This window comes from Mastigoproctus giganteus, chromosome 5, assembly GCF_048544385.1.
Source record: "Mastigoproctus giganteus isolate SK-2022 chromosome 5, ASM4854438v1, whole genome shotgun sequence".
NCBI classification, from domain to species: domain Eukaryota; kingdom Metazoa; phylum Arthropoda; class Arachnida; order Uropygi; family Thelyphonidae; genus Mastigoproctus; species Mastigoproctus giganteus.
In genome coordinates, this window is record NC_143579.1 from 60,300,165 (window position 1) to 60,321,898 (window position 21,734).

A 21,734-nucleotide genomic window follows, 5' to 3' on the forward strand; every position below is an offset into this window, starting at 1 on the left:
TTATTTATGCTAACTAAGACGCTTGCTACTATTTGATAGAGCAGCCTACATTTGAATGGAAAAATATTGCAATAAAACTTAAAAGGATCCAGCATTGGACTTTAGTCCATAACACGGTGTTGTAAAATGGTATTTCTTCTCAGTGAATGTTTATTTGTGTTCCAGTACTTCTGATGACGTACTGTATTTCATTGATCTTGTAAGAAAGAGCAACTGATATTCAAAAGAAAGAAAATAAGGAGCGTGATGAAGGGCTTGAAGAGGACAAGAGTAGGATCTGGCTCGAAGCGTTAGGGTCTCTTAACGGCTTATTATAAATATTATTGTACGCAAGTTAATATGCAGGATTTTAAAATAAACAGTACGCTGCATATCTTTGTACATATTTGTATTTAAACCGGAAAAATCGCCCAGTACTGTCAAATTGCGCATAAAACAGAACTAAACTCATCAAAAGAGCATCATATAGCCCAATGTATTGATTGCATATCATTTACAGCACAATCAGGCAACACTGATCGAGATCAGTCAGGATTCTTCAAATCTATTTCTGTCGAAAACCGATGGAAGCATTGAATAGGTTGTTGTTGTTGTTGTAGTGTTTTAGGCGAGTCAGCGACTTAGGCCATACTACTCAGTAAAGAATCTTTCTGGAAAGTGGATGTGTTCTGTGGTCGGATTGTTATTTTCTGGACGAAAAACTCGAGTTTCCGGGACTAAAAATCGTGTTCTCCTAGCGTGAGACTGACTAACTCAGCCACGTTGTGAAAAAGGCCCGTAAAAATTCCTCACATCATCAACGCTATTCGACAATGACTCCAGAAAGAGACCAGACGGCTTGACTACTCTTTGGATACGAGGTAACTTTCTTACTCTTATTTTGTTCAAAAGGTTTGGGTTGATTAATAACTATTAGCAATTGTTGGGAGCTTTAGTGCAGGCAGAATATGAAACTAGATATTGGGATGCAAACCAATTTTAATGCGCTTTTTTATAACTTCCATTTCGTGAATTAGGTAAAGTGAACCAATGTGGGATGATCTACAAAGATGCACAAAGGTAAGGCCTTGTTCGAACTCATACTGGAGTGTGAACAACAGATTGTCCATTTAGCCTGGATGAAATTTGTTGAATGAAATATAGGATTCAAATTTCGTTTCTGCAAATTCCGTTCTAGTAATGCATTGCCCGTTTATTCCAACAGAATATTCTTGGAGCCAAGGTTATGGATTCATTGGAACATTCGGAAGGATGCAGTTGCTGCGCTTCCAATGGACGAAGATCGCTTGGTTTTCCAGTGCTGGAACAACGGCGAAATGAAATTGAAATATTCTTCATTTATGAAAACAAAAATAAAATTGCACACAACTTATTAAAATATGTGAATCATAGGTAAACAAATAAAAGCAAACTATTTTCAAAACTGAATTCTTTCCTTTTGTATTCGTTCTATTGCAGCGGTTCCCAACTTTTTTTGACTCGCGAACCCCTTTGAACATAATATTTTTATCGCGAACCTCTAAGCCTGTGTTCTCTGAAATCGTAAAAAATTACTGAATTTTTATTATAAAATATTTCCAGTACTACGTTTTTATAAGCGAAATTGTATAGTAATTAAAATTATTATATATACTTTGAAAGCAGTTATTAAACAGTCCAAACTAGATTTCGAAAGCAAGTCCAAACTTGCTTCTTGCCTTAATGGTAGCGGAGTATTGTGGTCTCTTGCCAAAGCTATTGGCTGCATTTTTGCCCATCTCTGTTCCCACCTCTGTCAAAACCAGATGGTTCTGTTGCCACATCAACCAAAGATAAAAATGAGCTGCTAGCATCTTATTTTTCTTCCAATTCATGTATTGATGATCTTGGTAAATCACCTAAAACCGTTCCCAGTACCTCCATTCAATGAATCCTGTGGTTTTCCATCATAAGGATGTCAGAAGAATTTTGATGAATCTGATGCTACGAAAGCTCTAAGTTCTGATGGTATTTCTCCACTTGTTCTCAAAACCTGTGCTCCTGAACTCACTCCTGTTTTTGCCTCCTTTTTTTCACTTTCTTATTCCAAAGGTGTTTTTCCTTCTGATTGGAAATTTTCTCATATCCAGTAGAAGTAATCCAGCGATTACTTCTACTCTTTCCAAAGTAATCGAGAAATCAATTAACTGTCATAACACTCTTAAACTATCTGGAAATCTTTCAACTGGTCAGTGATCACCAGTTTGGAGTCCATCAGTGTCGTTCTACTGGTGATATTCTGGCTTTTGTTACTCATTTATGAACAAATTCAATGGAAAAGTTTGGTGAAACTCAAGCCATTTCTCTTAACATTTCAAAGGCCTTTTATCATGTTTGGCATAAAGGTCTTTTAAAGAAGCTTCCATCCTATGGTTTGCCAGCTGTTCTTTGTAATTGGGTATCCAGTTTTCTCTCTGATCGCTCACTGCAGGTGATGGTAGACGGCTCTGTCTTCTAACTTCAACACCTAATGCTGATGTTCCCAAGGTTCAGTTCTTTCCCCCACTCTTTTCCTCTTGTATATTAATGACCTTCTTCCATTGACTGGAAATCCTATCCATAGTTTTGCTGATGATAGCACATTGCTTTCCTCCTTCCAGTTTAGGAAACCGTGCCCAGCTCAAACAGCTTCAACTTCTCGAGTATCCAATGCCAAATCCTTAAATTCTGACCCCTAGACAATTCTCCCGTGGGGCAAAGGTAACTTAATTTCAATCCTTCTAAAACTTAGTCCTGTCTGATATCTCGCAAAAAGGATTCTTCTGCCCCTATGCTTATCTTTAGTGACACACCGATTTCTAGGCAAGATGATATATCTCTTTTGGGGATTACCCTGACTTCTAATCTCTCTTGGCACAAGCACATTACAAATATTGCTTCCTCTGCATCTAAAAAACTTGGTTTTCTCTTTCTACTACTTTTCTTTCAAACAGCTGCTCACTCTGTATAAATCGCAAATCCGCCCTGCCATGGAATATTGTTCTTACATCTGGGGTGGTGCTCCCAAAACCTCTCTAAGGCTTCTTGATTCAGTTCAGAAGAGGGCAGTTAGGTTGATTAATGATTCATCTCTAACAGTCTCTCCACTCACTGTCTCATAGACGTACTGTTTCTGCTGCATTCCTTTTCTACAGATACTTCCATGGGCACTGTTCTTCTTAATTGGCTTCTATAATTCTCGGTCTCTTTTTCAAAGCAGTCTGTACACGTGCTGCAACCAGTGAACATCCTTTTAATTTCCGACTTCAAACTCACAGAGGCGCCTCGTAGCCAGGTGGGCAGGAGCAGCAGTGCGTAGCACACGCTTCTTGATTAGACAGGGGTTCGAGCCCGTGACCACCAAATATGGAGGATGCGAAAAGGTCAGGAAATGACCATCGCATATCCCCGGAACAATATGGCCTTAGTTGCTAAAGCTCCTAAAACCGAAATAACAACAACAACTCACAGAACCGACTTTCCTTCTTCCTCATTTATTCATTCAACTTCTGTTTTCTGGAACAACCTTTCTTCATACGTATTTCCTGAAAATTACAATCTACAGAAGTTCAAGTCCAATGTCAATAAATATCTTCTTTCACCTTTTCTACCTTCAACCCATGCACGGTACTAAGTACTATAGGTTCTTCAAAAAAGTACATATACATAACAAGGATCCTTGAGAATGAAAAAAAATAGTATGAAAAACATATTTGTTTAAAAAAATGGTGTTTATGCACTTCCATCATTTCTACTACCCCGATAGTGTGCATACATCGTTTGATTATATCTCATATTGTGAATACCCTCACAATGAGTTGCCGAGGTATTGCACTGCTCTGAATAAGTAACACTTCACTAGTGGAGAAGACTTATGTTACTTATTCTCGGCGGATACCACCACCCAGGTAGCACAGTTTCGAAGCTTGTTGGCTTATTCATCGGTGGGTGGGTGGGTGGATGGGCAATTACTCTGATCTTGCAATAGTGACAACCCAATTATGAAGTATAACTCTAAAATATGGAGATACTTAATGGTGTGCATGGTTTAATCTTAAAATATTTCTTGACTAAATGTCTAAGAGTATGAAAAGGTTGTTTAGGCATTGGTAATACACTTTCATCATTTCTATTACTCAGGTAGTATGCGTGCATCGTTTGATTATATCTCGCATTACCCATACATAAACAACCTTTTTCATACTCTTAGACATTTAGTCAAGAAATAATTTTAGATATTTATTTAACATTATATACTGTAAGATAGTAAAGTAATTACAAGGAACTGTGGGAGATGCGGTTTATTTCTTTGGCAATTCTTTACTTTTTATTTTTTACTTTATTGTTTATTCTTAGTCATATTTTGTAGTTTAGAATAATATACCTAAGTAAATCTAAGCACACGCCATTGCAGAATTTTTAGTGTGAACCCCCTGGTATACTTTCGCGAACCACCGGTTGGAAACCGTTGTCTTAGAAGGATTCTATCCTTATAAGAATAATTTCAGTGGCACGATCTAAGGAAATATTAGGATCATAAGATTTAAGAAGTAATATAATCAATGAAAGGAGGAATAAAAATAATACAGATCATCAATCCCCTTTCTTGTATTGTTAAAAGACACGAGGCTGAGAATGGCCATAAGAGAGAGGCTCCATTGCAGAAGAGGCCATCATCAAGTTATGTTCTGAGTTGTGCAGAGGACCAGTAACATTAATTTACTTTGAAGGGTTGTTGGTGAAGAAGAGATCGAGATCATTGGATGGGTGGTTAAGAACAACTGCACCTTCTATTCCTTGACACGAAAGGCTGCCTATCGTAGACTCGAATTTAAACCTACAAGAAACTGTGAAGTGATTCAAAAAGAGTGATTCAAAAGAGAGTAATTGAATTCTTATCATAAATATAATAGAAGTTCGGTGTGTTAAGCATCAAAGCAAAGGCTATGAGGAGTCAATATATTGTCTCTGTAATTACATGTATCCTACAATCAAAGTTACCGGCGAGTTTAAACTTTAAACTTTCCCCCAAAGCAAGAGCTTTGTGGGAGAAATCAAGCAGGGCGGCAATATATATGGAACAATAGCTGTTGGAAATGCGCCCAAAATTGTTAGAGAATCGTTTTTCGCTATTTAGTCTTGAACCATTTACTATCCCAAGTAGGATGCTTTATGTCAATCACGACTGGACACCATAAATTTCCATTCCAAGTAAAACCAGCATTGTGACAGTGGCCAAACTCCTTACTGGACATATCTTCATTCATCACACTCCCACAGAGCAAAGGAAGTCTCCTAAAAATGGAATTCTTTGGTATTCTAGTAGGCAAATGGAGAAGTTTTGGGAGGTCATTAGTCATAGAAAAAGCCTCATCATCGTTACCGGCTGGTTGAAGTCGGTGAAAGTAGAAAATTGAAGCCAGCTGGAATTATAAACATTAAGAACACAGAGGAACATCTAGTTTCAAAGAAAGAAGTAAACATTTTCTGAGTGATTTGTCGAGTTAGTTGGAAGAACGTCGAGACAACAGACGAATTTTACAGAATGAGGTTAAAATGTAAAAAAAAAGTCAGGGGCGATCAAAAAGAGGAGAATCTAGATTAAGAATTTGTTTTCCCTTGTTAATTTATTCTCAGACCACCCGTGATTGGCTACTCCTATTATTTAATTTTAGGAATCTTCCGTTTGATATATTCTCCCTCGTTGTATATCCCTATCCATATGTCGGGTATGTCCTGAGCTTCTTCATAATACAGCAACTCTATCAGTCATTTGGAAAGGTCCAGATTCGAATCTCATAGATGCGAGGAACTCAATAAGGTATTTTAAATGCGGGCTGATATAGTGGGTCTCAGCAGAGGGGCGGTCAAATGTCTCGTGTCGTCCTACCATAAACCTGCCCTTTTCAGCGGGTTCTCATTATTCAATCTGGTCTGCCGTTTTATCTTTCTTTCAAATCTCTCTTCCAAGTAACTTCTCTAATCCTCACCTCACCCACTGTGTTGCCAATATTAAAATTTCCGGCCTACTTTTCGTTATTGTTCATTGTCTTTTATACTTTAAGTAAATCGAAGCTAAAATAAACATATCGAAGGATAAATAAAAAAGAGAGAAGGAATACATTAGAAGCATTTTCGATAACCGAATTTTTCAAGCAAAAATCTACTTCATTGGCAACCCAAACTCTTTCATTTGTCTCCTGTTTCCACCATACCTTTGCACCAATATTTTACCCAAAACAACAGCCTGCTGTCGCCTAGACAACGTTGACGTAACCACACAGTTGCTATGCAACATAGTGCACTCATTCAAGCGTCCAAAATGGAACCGCTCAAATCAGCTTATGTCCAAGGCATGGCGGGCACCAAGCAGCTCACGTCGTGTGTGTGTGTGTGAGCGGACGCTTGCGAGTTGCGAAGCTAGCGGGCACACGGCTGTCGGTGGAAAGACGATGACAGCCATCCAAATAATTAAATTCCTTCTCACCATTAGTGCCTCTGTTGCGCATATATTGGTCCCCCTAACAATAGTCACTGTGTGGGGTGTGGGGGCAAAGAGAGAGAGAGACAGACAGAAAGATGAATGCACTTTTCGAGGGCCATTCTACTCGAAAGCGTCATGATTGTAATAGTTGACATATTTTTTCTCCTTCGGCCATTTTTGACACCTTTATGACCGATATCACGTGATAGCTAAAGATATCAGCAAATGGAGTTCCCCTGATCCTAGCAGAAAAGCGAAAACGTTCACAGATATAATTTCCGAAAGAAATGAATGCTTTATTTTCCAATTCAGGAACTAAAAGAAATATATTTAAAGACTTTTCACTTAAGATTCACGTTTTCTTATGGTTTTTTAAGATTCATAGCTTGCCATCTCTCATTCATCTTGTTTATAAAAGTTAAAATGGAACCAAAACCAGGTTTAAAGCGTTATCATCTGTATGAGATTTGAACAAAATTCTTGCAGCTACATGATGGACTGCTTTAATATTCCATTGCCTACTTTCACTGATATATACTCTACAACCCTCGTTCTATTTCCTTATCCGTACTCTTATACTCATTTTGTGGAGTAATTTGTTAATGGTACAGGGAGTAATGAAATTTGGAATTTTTTCCCTTTCAATCCATCCTATGGTTGAAAAAAAGCAGCAGCCGTGGGAAACAATTGCATAGTGTAGCGACATATACAGGGGACACAATTGTGCTAATGATAGAACAATAAGTCTTGGGAAAGAAGACTGCAGCAGATACAGAATAAAGAATAAAGAATAAAGATAGGCCAATTGACCCAGTACCAACGGGACAATAGGAGTAAGAAATTGATTGGAAGAGTGAAGAGCATCCTCAGAAGACCAGCAGAAGACGATCGACGAGTTCTGGGGCAACATATGGAGCAACGAAGTAAGACATAACAGCCGAGCCCCTAGAGAGAGAGAGAGAGAGAGAGATGAGAGAGAGAGAGAGAGAGAGAGAGAGAGAGAGAGAGAGAGAGAGAGACAGAGAGAGAGAGAGAGAGAGAGAGAGAGAGAACTAGCTAGAACGGAAGAAAACTAAGGACATACAAGAGCTGAGAGAGTGGGAGAAACAACAGTCGAAGTACAACAGTCGATCAGGAAGTCCCGCAATTGGCGAACCCCAGGAATCGATAACGAGCTCGATAACAAGAAGCTCACTTAAAAACACAAGCATTTAGCAGAGAAGTTCACCTGAATGATAAGGTATCCAAAGACAGTCCCAGAATTTCTTACTCAAGAAATCACATATCTGAGGGCTAAAGACCAAGGTACAAGAAACCGCGAAATACAGGCCGATCACCTGTCTCGCAACGATGTACAAGACCCTCACCAACTGCATAAACAAGAAGATATCAGACTACTTGGAGAGCCAGTACATCATGGCCGAACAGCAGGATGGTTGAAAGCGGGTGGATAAAGGATGTAAGGAGAAATTAACCGTTGATGCCACAGTTATAGAGCAAGCCTACAAGAAACGCCGTAACGTGTACACGGCCTATATCAATTACCGCAAGGCATTTGACTCCGTGCCTCATAACTGGCCAGTAGAGACGCTGAAGATCTACAAAGTCAATCCAACAGTGACAAACTTCCTAGAAGCAACCATGGCGAAATGGAGTACCATCTACAGATGGTACTCCATTCGATCGAAACGGATGGTACTCCGATCGAGAATATAATAACCAGACCGATCCCCATCAGGAGAGGAATCTTTCAGGGCGATTCCCTGAGCGAGCCTACTGTAGTTCTGTCTAGCACTCAACAGGCTATCCACCATGCTCAACAACAGCAAGTATGGATATAACCTCAAGTAAGGACGGGAAAACCCGTACAATCTCTCCCACCTGATTTATATGGATGACATCAAGCACTACGTGGCAACCGAGAAGCAAATCCAGCAACTACTCCGGATCGCCGAAGAATTCAGCAATGATATCAGGATGGAATTTAGTATAGACAAATGCAAGACCCAAGGATTGCATTAAGAGAAATTAGTCGGTCGAAACTACCAGCAATAGACTGGTAAAGAGATCGAAGCCATGACAGACAGAGAGACCTACAAATACCTGGCGATAATGCAGACTGAACGGTTAGAACAGAAGGAGATCAAGGCCTGCCTGACTGAAAATAAAATCAGAGACTTAGAAGCCTGCTCAAAGCAAAGCTGAACAGAGGGAATCAGGTTAAAGCCATAAACGCCATGCTGTCCAAGTGCTAACATACTCCTTCGGGATCATAGATTGGATTAACATCGAGCTGGAGGATAATACAAGGAAGACAAGTATGATGATGACCAAAAGCCGCCAACACCATCAAAAATCAACCTTGGAGAGACTGACAATAGCTCGAAGAGAAGTAGAAAAGCTTGATAGACCTTGTCGAGCAATAGAAGACAGCGATAGTTAACCTGAAGGATTACTTTCAGAAAAAACACAGCAGCACTCTACTAGGCCATAAGGAAGAGAGACAACCGGCATATCTCAGCCTAAGTGAGGAGTCCCTTCTCACCCAGACGCAGCAGACAAAGCTGGAAAGATGGGAAAAGAAGACATTCTGTGGTAGACACTACATTGATCTCCATCAAGATCATATAGATAAAATGGCTTACAATGAATGGCTCAAGAGCGGGACGCCCTTCCCCGAGATTCATGCTTGCCATCCAAGACCAGGTAATCAACACCAAGAACTACAGAAAATACATTGCAAAGAAGCCCGAAGTGTCAGATGATACATATCGACAGGTGGCATCGTCGAATGCAAGGTAATCACTCTGTCAGAGTATACTAGTAGACATGACCAGGTAGCCAGGATAATACATCAGAAGCTAGCAAGGAAATGTCAGTTGATCAAAGAAAGGGTACTGTGTACTACTAGCAAGAACCTCAAGCCGTACTAGAGACCCCAATCCAGAAGCAGTACTGGGACCGCACCATAATAACAGAAAAGACAATCCCGCACAACAGCCCTTGTCGACAAGAAGGAAAAGGCTACCTATCTGATTGACATAACGGAGACCAACACAGGCAACCTCCAGAAAACCCACGAGGAAAAGATCAGGAAGTACCCGGACCTAAGACAGGAGATCAAAGAGATACGGCATATGCAACAAGTAACGACCATCTCGATCATTGTGTCAACCACCGGCATGGTGCCAAAGACCCTACAAAACATCCTGGAAGCAAGAGGTCTCCCAGAGAACACCTACAAGGAACTCCAGAAAGTCGCAATCCTGAACACCTGTAGGATAGTCAGAGTTCCTCGACCGACAGTAACACCAGACATAATAACCACCCTGTGAACTTGGTACCATACCCATCACAAGTTAGAACTCCCCCAGAGAGAAATAATAATAATAATAAAAGATTTCTTTAACAATAACACCAATTTGCAGATTTTTAGCTAAACACTATGAGGTGTGAGCGAAAGGACAGCTAAGCTGAGGCTAAAATATCTGAAATGGATGAATGCTACTTCAATCCGGAGTTCTGTTGGATAGAAAGCATGGAAAGATGCCGGAAGCTTGCAGTAGCAGAGTTGAAAGTTCCTGGTGCGCTTCGTTAGCGATCATGTTAGTAAAACAGAGTGCAGAAAAGACAGATGTGTCCTAATACAAACAGGGGTTGTGTCTCTCTCACGCTGTAACTCTTGCACCAGACTTGATTCTCGGTGTTGCAGTGAATCATCGAAATTAAAAATTATTAAATTATCTCCGCTATTAGCACTAGACATAATTAATTGACGAAAAGAGGGAGATGGACTACATGCGAATGGTGTCACGTGGCCCATCTGTTTGGATGGGGAGAACTGAGTCACCGTCCCGTAGGAACGTGTTAGGGAGGCAGACATTCGCCACGATACCGGTCACGAAGTCTACACACGCGGCGGCCTGTCAGAACTGGAAGTGGGATGTTGCGGTGTGTTCTTCCCGCTTGCTGTGTGTCTAATAAGGGAAAGCGGATAAAATTAAGTTAGCCTAAGAGAATGTCAGAATTTCTTTTGGATGCCTTTCCCGCAAATGTCAGGTTTGATGCATTCAAACGAAAGCTTCAATTAAGCTGAAAACGTTCAGGACTCTTTGAAGAGCAAAGAAGGATCTATTCGAAATGATTCTAGAAATTATGCTGGAAGTTCAAAAGATGAGTCGCAATATGAGCTTGAAGGTTTGCTTCTTACAGGCCCATTTGGAGAAGACATGCCAACGAAAGTTGAATGTCAACATGATGGCTGGTCGCACAAAAGAGATATGGCGGATTAGCGTAAATGCTATTAAGCGTCACCGTATCGTGTCCGCAAATTGGATGGTGTCTACGGTCGGTTTCTATGTTTTGGAGGATGAAAAACCTTCGTTTGAAATCAATCCAGCAGCTATTCGAAAAGATTAATGGCTGGACTGATTTCAGACCACATTTATTGATCTTTAAAATTACTACTATTACCGAAAGGAGACATCACACTGGTTTAGAGATTGGAATAGAAGCCAGAGCTTTAAAAATGGCCCTTTTTAACTCTACTATACTGCAACGGAGTGTTAATAACTGGAGAATTCAAAAGTACAGAGTTGTATGTCCCTCTTCTTCATTGAACCTAGCCAGAAATGTCTTGCATGTGTTCTGTTATCAGGAATAGCTCGCTGATAGTTATCAGGAGTTGTTGCTAATAAATATAAATAATTATCAGGAACTGTTATCAGGAATTGTCACTTTGCTAATTTCTATGACTAATGGATTGTTTTTTACAGCCCCTTGCAAATATGGACTTCTGTCTCATCCTGTAACTTTTGGTTCCACCAGATATTCAAAAATAGGAGTTACCATCGATAGGCACTTTTTTTTACTTCGACTCTGACTGGCTGATCATGCCATCCAAATATTTGGAAGCAAGTCTAGAATGCTCAGGAGATGAACTAGGGCACGTGACCCTCCTCCCTGAACCATCCACATTATGCTAAGATCTGCACTTGTAGATAATGGGATTCATTACAACAAAGTCTTATAATCATCTATTTAAACAGCATGAACGTTGACTGTCAGGATTTCCTTGCTGGCAGGCAGGGAATGATCATGCCCTTGTTAAACGTTTGAATTATGGAGGACTGATCTACCATTTTGGATAGTCGCGATCTCGTGATTATGATTCTTGAAATTTCTTTTCAAATTCAATTTAATGGAGTCTTATAATAACAGTCTCTTACAAAAGATTTTATAGAATTCCATGATGATAATGGGATGGCATAAAATCTGAGATCTTCATGGATGAATTCCATGAAGATCTCAGATTTTATGCTTATAACTTAATTTTGAATACCAATGTGATTATACAAGAAGAGATAAATGTAACTAGCCCTCCTAATAATAATAATATTAGATCTTGCAATATCTTTATACCTTTCTCTCTAGTCATCGCAAGGAATGTTTTTTCTGAATAATTTATTTTCAGTCTTTATTATTATTATTGAACAACTTACAAATCAGGCAACAAACTCCCCACAAACTCCCCTCTCCCCACAATTATATTGTATGAGAACATATAACATTATATCAAATCCCAGTAAGGGAGGGTGATGATTAAGTACCAACAGAAATTACAAACCAAGCATATTTCTTACTATATAAACACATAATCAAAATTTCCAATGACAATAAATGATCAGAAAAGCTAATAAAATCGCATAAAATTAAAATTTAAATTCAAAACGTACATGATGTTAATAATTTTATAAGTATAAAAGTGTTTCAATTGAATTTAAGAAACGTATTAAAAAGTATTTAAATAGGAATATGTTTTTTTAGATATATGCCATGGTTATTTTTATACCATCATTCCTCATCTTCCAATCTCAGCAGATGCTGTAAGAGCGCATCTATATTTTCTCTAACGCCAGTACAAAGATGTTGATTCAGCACAAAATATAACAAAAGAAAAGACAAGTACCAGCTGACTATATTATGTCTCTTGGGATCCCATCATACCCAGCCATAATTTATTTCTGGTGGTTTCTTGCTTGTAGTCCAGGAATTGGACAACAACGATTGGACTACTTTGAAACAACGGCCAAGCAGTGAAGGCCATTGGCCTAAAAGGTGCAGGCCTGGTTTTAAAACTAAGTAGAATTTTAACTGACGAGGATTTAGTTCTTATTTTGAATTGAGGTGGCCATAAGAAGTCGATGATTCTTTTCATGTCTATGCAGTTGGGTTTTTCTAAAAGAAAGTCAATCAGATCAGTATAATCTTTATAAATTCTTTTGTATGTTAATTTTGGATTGAGGGAAGCTAGAACTGTTGAAGCAATAATGATACGTGGATTACTCTCCTACCACTAACCTTTACATCTCCTCTGAGAAATCTTATCGCTTACTGGAAAGAAGGAAGAGTTGGTTGGAATCGTATTAAACTAGATCATTGAGTGATACTTTGGATTCGCTCAAATAAAAATCGCCTTAGGATAAAACGTTTTCAAGGAAACTCAAAGAATATTCGCACGCAAGCATGATGCGCACAAGACGTGGAATAAAAATCCATTGATTACAATTACAATTACAATTTCAATTAGCGCGTTTAAAAGCTCTAATATTTGTCACGAAAAGCAACGGCGAGGACACGAAACTGTAAGTAGGGCGTCATTACCAGCGTCGCTTCAAAATAACAAACAGATGTTAAATTAATCGGGGGATTGGGATCGTCTCCGGCTCCCACAGCATTCCACACCTCTCGGAGGATACCACGTACATTTCTGGTGGCTCAAATTACCCCGAAACATCATTCGGCATTTGAGAATTCTTAGAGCTGTTACCTGCTTGATCTCCAGAATCTCTCACTTACCGTGACATATGGCGGCCGGATCCTACTGGGAGACGCAATGACGAACGCCACTCCCGCTTGGGTATAACGTACGCCTGGCAGACAGCTGGCCAGTCGCGGTTCTCTGAAGGATGTGACGCGCGCACTGCCTATTGCTCGCCATCGGAGGATGAGGTAAGCCTGGTTTTAGCTGCGTATCACAGATGTAGGATAGAGACACAGCGAGGGGATTTCGAGCTGGGATCGGATGTCATCGCTGGGGAATAGCGTTAATTATTGCCAAATGTTCATCTCGGTACGGTGTAGAAGTATGAAATTATAGTTTGAAACACAGAGAAAGCCGTCTGCCTAAAAGGTTTCGGACCGGGTTTAAATCTAAGTAGAGTTTTAAGTGATGAGGATTTAGTTCTTATTTTCAATTGGGGTTTACACTCGTAAAAGGGATGTTTCAGTTCGTGCTACTTTTTCTTATGTTGCTTAAGTTTTATCTTCAGTAGAGGTGTAATCCTCGCAAAGAATGATCGGGTATTATGTTATGAGGGCTTTCTTATCTTTTTTTTTTTCTTCATAAGAGGATTTTTATCATCCTTGAAATTGTGGCAGAGGTGTAGTTTGGTAAATATGAATTTAAGTTAGAAAATGTGCGGTTAAATTGAAGGCGTTGTTCAGTTAGCACGAGAAGCATCTCACTGATCATTAGTATTTACTAGTCACAATGAGAATATCGTTATTAATATGTGAAACTAATTTTCAAATGAAGGGAAAAACCCGAAGAGAGAGAGAGAGAGAGAGAGAGAGAGAGAGAGAGAGAGAGAGAGAGAGAGAGAGAGAGAGAGAGAGAGAGAGAGAGAGAGAGAGAAATATGAAAACAGACGGCAAGACAGGAAAGAGAAATAGCGAGACAAAAAGTGATAGAGAGGAAGGAAAGAAGGGAGAAAGAGGAAAAGAGGGAGAAGAGAGAGGGAGAAAAATGAAAAATAGAGAAATATGGAGAATAGGGCAAGTAGAGAGAGAGAAAAAGAGACAGACATGGAGATATATTGACAGAGACAGGCATGCAGATGGATAGATTGAAAGTGACAGACATGTAGATGGTTAGATTGAAAAAAGGGACAGACATGCAGATAAACAGATTGAACCGGACAGTCATGCACAGAGATTGTTAGGAACAGACATGGATATAGATAGATAGATTGAAAGCAAGATACGAGAAGAGAAGAGAAGAAAATAGAGTGACAGACAAATACTACATGCAAAATGAAAGAGAAAATGGCAGGAAAGAGAGAGAGAGAGAGAGAGAGAGAGAGAGAGAGAGAGAGAGAGAGAGAGAGAGAGAGAGAGAGAGAGAGCAAAGCAAAAGTGACAACAAACGATGAGATGAAAAGAAAGAAAAATGGCGAAAAAGAGGATGGAGCGCAAGAAAGAAAGAGACAGTCTTATGGCGAATTCTGCGTAAATATGAGGAATGTAGTATGGCGTGGGTGTGTTAATCGCTAAGGAAACTAAGGCCACGAGTCGTCATCGAGCGAATTCGAACCCACGCTTTTTCTACACGGTGCGGAAGGACTGTGATCATAACCACTGTGCTACTCGCGAGGGCAAACAAGAGAGAAAACAGAGTTAGACGGAGAACTATTTGAAAAATCGGAATGTCCAGAAATAATACAAAAATGAAAAACGAAATGCCAAATGATGGCCACAGATAACTGAGTGGGAAGAACATATGGACAAAGAACTGGCCTTCAATCCTCCAGAGGGCAATAAAGTATTTTCTACGACGATTGTCTCTGGTAATTCCACAGATTGGCGAGCTAAATGGAGCGGGTCTGGACAGCGCTGCCCCCCCTCCACACTCCCTCGCTGATACAAACATCGACAATCGTAAACGGATATTTCAAAGAACTAAAAACCCCCAAACAGAAGCCGTTTGTCATCTATGATTTCATGCGCACTGTTTGTGGGCGCGCGCGTGTGTATGTGTGTGTCAGTAGTCTCCGAAGCAAGCATCTCACGAGTTTGGGGAGGTTTTCTGTAGCTGCCGTCCTCGGGGGAAGCGGAAAGTGGCGTAGCGCTCCTTCCGATCTCAAATTTTCATGAGGTGAAACATTTCTTGCGCGCATTTCCATGTTCCACTAATCAGTTTTGCAGGCCCAGACGTGGAGTGAGGACTCAGCGTGCAGGCATTCTACAGCCAGAAGTTGGAGGGGGGCACACAACGCCAGGGCACACAGTGTCGTCATTGCTGCAGGAGAAATCGAAATTGGAGAATAATGGCAGGCCAGAAATCAAAGTACATGCATATTTCAGCATCTCCTTCTGCATCTTTATCCCGGACAATCCTTCACCTTCCTCACGCATCCTTTTGCCTCATGTTCTCTTTCTCTAAGTACAAAGTATCTTTTCCAAGAACGTTTGCAACATTTTCTTTCTTTTGGGCTCATTTGTACGTTCGTTAAACTTTTCTATCTATCCACATTATTTATTTCCCCGAATCCAACCTCTCTCTCTCTCTCTCTCTCTCTCTCTCTCTCTCTCTCTCTCTCTCTCTCTCTCTCTCTCTTTGAAATATTATAAAGTGGAATCTTTCAACCGTATTTGCTGTTGTAAGATGGAGTTATTAGTGAACGAGAAAGTTCCATCATTAAGGAAACTTTGGACACTTTTATCAGTAAATGAGGCTGTTTGGAGAGCGCGTTCTCCTCTTCTCCATCCTTTTAGCGGAGTGCATGACCATTTCTCAAGTTCAGTAGCTGGCAAGATTCCTGCACAGGAGTGACACGAGTGATTGATGACCTGGCTTGCCGCTTACTCAGGATGACGTCAGTCTTCAAGGGATGGAGTTGTGGAGATTGATGAGGATAAGAAGGAGGAGCTAAAGACAGTCTCTAGCTTTGCTGGGATGCCGCTGCCTTAGCGGAACAGGATTGAACGCACGACAACCCCTCTTTCTCTGCGCTGTCGTTTGTGTCCAATTATCACTTGGTCCGCTAGGTGGCGGGCGTTAATAGCCCTAGACGTCTTGTAATCAAGTTTTATGACAGTGGACGCATCGGCTAGCTGATTGACCTAAGTGGATGTGCGTGGAGACCGGGCCACAGAAGAGAGGAGGTCCGTTCCCTTTTTCTATAATAAACAAAGAAATAATCACTACCATCTCTCTCTCTCTCTCTCTGTAACTATATCGAAATAGTTTTCCGAGAATACCTTAAACATGGTTCATACAACTTGATGTTAAGCCATCTTTGATGCTTGTCTGTATGCAGTTGAGAAAATACGATTGGTAGTTTGTAAAATGAATTTATAAATCCATTATAAATCTGTCTGGATCCCTATACATACAGAATAAACAAAACCAAACAAACTAATTGATGATGTCATTTATTTAAAGAAACTTAGGCCACGTTGCTTGAGAAAGATCTGGATAACCAACATCGAGGAATGGTCTAATCTTTTTTTATGAACCTTGTGCGAGGGAAGCACAGATGTGAAGCTGGTGGAGACTCATGGTAGTCAACCTCCTGGATGGAGACGACACATGAAGAAGAAGGCCATATTGCACCATTGTGTACTATGTCTGCACGGTGTGCTCACTAGCCGATCTGGTTGTGCGGGTCGAAAACCCCGACTGGTAAAATCCTCATCTGGCTGCAATCGACCAACCACAACACTGATTAGTCCAGTATATGAGGCAATTCAAACCTAGACTTCTTCAAACGAATAACTGATTTCATACTACCATTAGTTGGCCATCCACAGTCGATTCGGGATCCGTTTACTAAGAGCGATAAAACTATTGCGTTAAGCAGGCAGTTTAAATTCTTCTGGCCACAAAAACACACGAAAGACAATCTTCCTAATTTCATATAACTTCAATAAAGCCAAATAATATTAATTATTTTATAAATTCGTATAATTAATTTAGAAAATTAATTATTACGAAATATATTAGAAATTTAATTATAATTACTACAAACGCTCGTCTAGATTGCAGCATAGCAATACATCGGTTACGCTCCACAGTGGAAGATGTCACATCTTAAGCATTTATGATCTGTATTGTTTAATATAAATAAGTAGTTCAGCTAAGAAAATTCAAACATTGTTTTTCTGTAAAATTATGGGATTTTTTTGTGCGCAATTATTTTCAATTTATTTTTTTGCTTTTTCTCCCGCATTTATTTCTGAAAACACATCAGCTGAGTTTCCACAACTTAAAACTTGCTTTACACTCTTCCTTTAACCAATGAAAAATAAATAAGCTTGTAATAAAATAATAAATTTATAAAAATTCTGAGACATTTTTTCTGTGACGTATAATTTTTTCAATGACTTTGAAAAAATTATTTTTTTGTGACGTATAAAAATTCTCTGACTTATTTTTTTTTTTTGACGTATAATTTTTTTCAATGACTGATTCATTATTATTTTTGTTATGACGTACAGTATAAAAATTTTGTGACATTTTTCCTATGACTGTGATTCTTTATTATTTTTTTTAAATGGTGGATAGAATTACTTACTTATACTAAATAATAAAAACATATTTACAAATTATTATTAGATATTTATAAATTTAATAATATATTCGGAGTAATTTCATACAAATTATATTAAATATTTGAGTTTTTTTAAGAGAATTCCACCTTTATCTATAATATGGTGGTTATTAGTATTGATAATTTTAAAATTGATTATAAAGCTTTTTTTCCAACGTTCAATTATTGAAATGAAGTCAAATAAGTGCTTTATTTGATTAAAAAACACCATATATTTTAACTGTTAACAAATCTGCTTGACTTTTGATCACGTTCCACAACAGGAACATCAGAATTAAATCAATTTATAAAGGAAACGTTGAATAAAGTATTTTAACGATACATTGGGCTACCTTTAAGCAGATTGTCTTGTCTCATTGCTGATTTGTTAACTAGTTCGGCTAACTGCGTGTTCCAGTGTGGAGTAAACTTTCACTAATGCTAACGCTAACATTAAGGTAACATTAATGTTACCTTAATGTTACCACACTAATGTAATCCTGTTCTGTTTGCATTTCCCACACTGGGTTCGCACGAGTAGTCCGAAAGCCAACTGCTGTGAGTTGTGCCATAATATGATTTTATTCTCTTTCGCTCTCTGTAATCTGGTGAATCATTTATTATACGCAGTGAGCAGTCAATCATGGTGATGTTTGCACGAGTCCAAAATAGGACTTTGTTTTGGAGCGCTTACATCCTTATTTGCGTTCGGGAAAAGGAGAAAAGATGCTGCATGGGTGGGTGGGCGGGTGGGTGTTGCGCTTTTAATGCATAAACATCGCGATGTCTATTTTTCTGCTTTCTGCACAAACCAGCATTAAGGCCCGATTATTCAGAGAACCCTGGGTGCTACGCTCGTCCATCCGGCACGTGCGACAGCGATACGGGAACGTAGTTATGCCGGCGATCACGTAGCGGACGGCCGACACACCCGGGGAATGGGAATATTGGAGAAATGATTTTCACACAGTCAGACGTGGCTTTAGAGCGCGAGGCAAGGTGTATTAAAGGGATCGAGAGCTATGGAGAATGGGCTTTTAGCAGCACCCCAATTATCCCTACATTATTAAATCGATATTCACCACCAACGAAAGAAACGCCCACTGTGTCAATACAAGTATCGGGGAACCGTAACGACCCGTTGCACAGAATACAAAGGGCACACGTTTTAATGTCTTGCACCTTCGTCCGTCTTTATGTTGCGCTTTCTGCTTGCCCGCCTGTCTCTCCCTTTCTCATCTACTGCTCTCTTCTTTTCGTCTTCTGCTTTTCTCTTGCAATCTCTCTAATTTTATTCTCCTCTTTCTTCTTTTATTCCCCCCTCTCTCTCTTGCTTGGTCACTCCACCTCTCGCTTCTCCTTTCTTTCCCCATAATTCTATCAATATTTTCTCTTTCCCTTTTCTTTTCTTTCTTCTCTTCTCCATATTTTCTCCCCCTTCTCTCCCCCTTTCCTCCCTCTTCTCTCCTTATGCACCTTTCATCCCTTTTATACTCGTTCGCTCTCAATCAGTTTATTCACATCCCTTTCTATCTTTTCCTCTTTTTCACACTCCACCCTCCTTTTCTATTTCCTCTCCTGTTCTTTCCGTATGCACCTTACATTCCTTTTATTCCCGTACTTTCTCAATTTATTTTCTTTCTATTGTTGTCTCTCATTTCCTCCTTTATCCGTTCTCCCTTTCTCCATCTTTATCCTCTCGTTCCGTTTCACTTTTCCTCCTCTCTCTCTTTTCTATTTTCTTCCCCATCCTTTCTCTTCTTTCTCCTCTATCCTTTCCTTCTTTTCTTCTCCATCCCCTCTCTCTTTCTTCTCCATCCCCTCTCTCTTTCTTCTCCATCCTTTCTCTCTTTTCCCTTTTCTTCTCCGTCCTTTTGTCCTCTCTTCATAATTCTATTCTTCCCACTTTACCTCTTTTCCCTTTCTCTTTCTTCCATCTTTTTCTCCTCTTTTCTCTTTCGTTTTGTCTTTCTTTTTCACTCTGACTCTCTCTCTTTCGTCTTCTTTGTCCCTTTCTCTCTCCCTCTATCTCTCTCTTCATAATTCTATTCTTCCCACTTTACCTCTTTTCCCTTTCTCTTTCTCCCATCTTTTTCTCCTCTTTTCTCTTTCGTTTTGTCTTTCTTTTCACTCACACTCTCTCTCTTTCGTCCGCTTTGTCTCTCTCTCTCTCTCTCTTTCGTCCGCTTTGTCTCTCTCTCTCTCTCTCTTTGTCCTTCTCTATCTTTCTTTCTTATTTTTTTCAATGTCCGTAAAATCATTTCACAGAAAAGTTTATCCATCCGAAAAATTTTCCATTTAAAATGTACATTTATTCATAAACCTTTATTCCACCAATGTGAACGAAGGTTATAGATGAGGCAGGTCTTCTCAAAAGATGTGCAAAATAAAACTCAGTCGTAAAATCCTTGGAGGAAAGGGAGGAGATTAAAAAAAGATTCTCTTCCTTTCTTCTAACTCATTTCTCAGCCTTCAAACATACTGGAAGATGCATTATAAAGAGAGAGAGAGAGAGAGAGAGAGAGAGAGAGAGAGAGAGAGAGAGAGAGAGATGAATATAACGAATAAAGTGTTATGAAAAGAGACTGCATATTGCTGATATCCGTAATAACTTGGCAAGCAGTTCATTGTAGTTTATGGCCTGAATATATGCATGTCCGCAATGGCCTTCGTGGTTCTCCCCCTCTCCTCCCCTCCCTCACCCTTTATCCGTGATATTCGGCCGAACAGATAGTGAGTGAAAGGGAGCCAAGAAGCGGGTTACATATCCCATGATTCTCCTGGGTGTGGGGCAGGTAATCGGAGGGACTCGTCACGCACAACGTATTCATTATCCGGGCATCAATAATTCGTGCCTGTTCCGGGACACAGGAAGGAATTAGATTCGGGATCGCATAACTGCAGTAGAAGACAGGTAGAGGGTTGGGGTAGCGTGGCAACGGCACGTCTCGGGGTGTTCTGGGGCCGTGTGCAACCGGCGTTAGTAACAACGCGCCACGGTAATCATATTGTTACGCTAAGCTCGACCATTAGTCCCGCTAAATAATTAATACTGGCCACAGATGGGCGCGGTAAGATGCGTACATCAATGCGCGGTGGATGGCGTAATGCGGCGAACGAATGTTCGCTGTCTTTTCCTTCACGGAGTAATCAGCTTTGTACCGGCGTTGGTCCCTAATTAAAGGTGGCAGCGTGCCACGAAGAATCCCTCATCCCCCACCATACAACTGCAGCCCGTCCCGCGTGCAATTTCTTCTTCAAGCCATAGAAGCAGTCCTGCAGAACCTGCGAATTGCATCTTCTTTCTTCTGACACTCCTACTATCTGTCTCTGTTCTGTTTTTCTCCCTTTCTCTCCATTCTGTTCTCTTCCTTTCTCATTGTCTATTCTGCTCTCTTTCTCTATGTCCTCTTCGTCTCTCTTTCTCATTCTCTATTCTGTTCTCCTTTCCTCTCTCTTTCTCTCTGTTCTGTTCTCTCTATTTCATTTTCTCTTTCCTCTTTCTATATCTGGCTTTTACATTCTGTCGCCTTTTACATTTCTTTTACTGTTTATCCTTCCTCTTTTTCTACATCCTCCCCTCTAATAACTATTCATTTTTCTCTCCGTGTTTCTCGCTCGCCTTATTTACTTTACTCTAGTTTCTATTTATCCTTTTCTCTTTTAGTTCCTGTCTTTCTATTCTCACTTTCTTTCCCCCTGTTTTTCTATTTCTCCTTTTCTCCCTTCTGAACCCATTCGCCCGTTTTTGTTAAAAATGCAGAAATACTTTTATTTGCTGCAGAATATTATTAGAAAGCATGTAAACGCGTTATAAACTATTATCTTTTCTTTTTATTACTTGTTTTTCTGTTTTTACATTTTTGGGGTTTCAGTTTCAA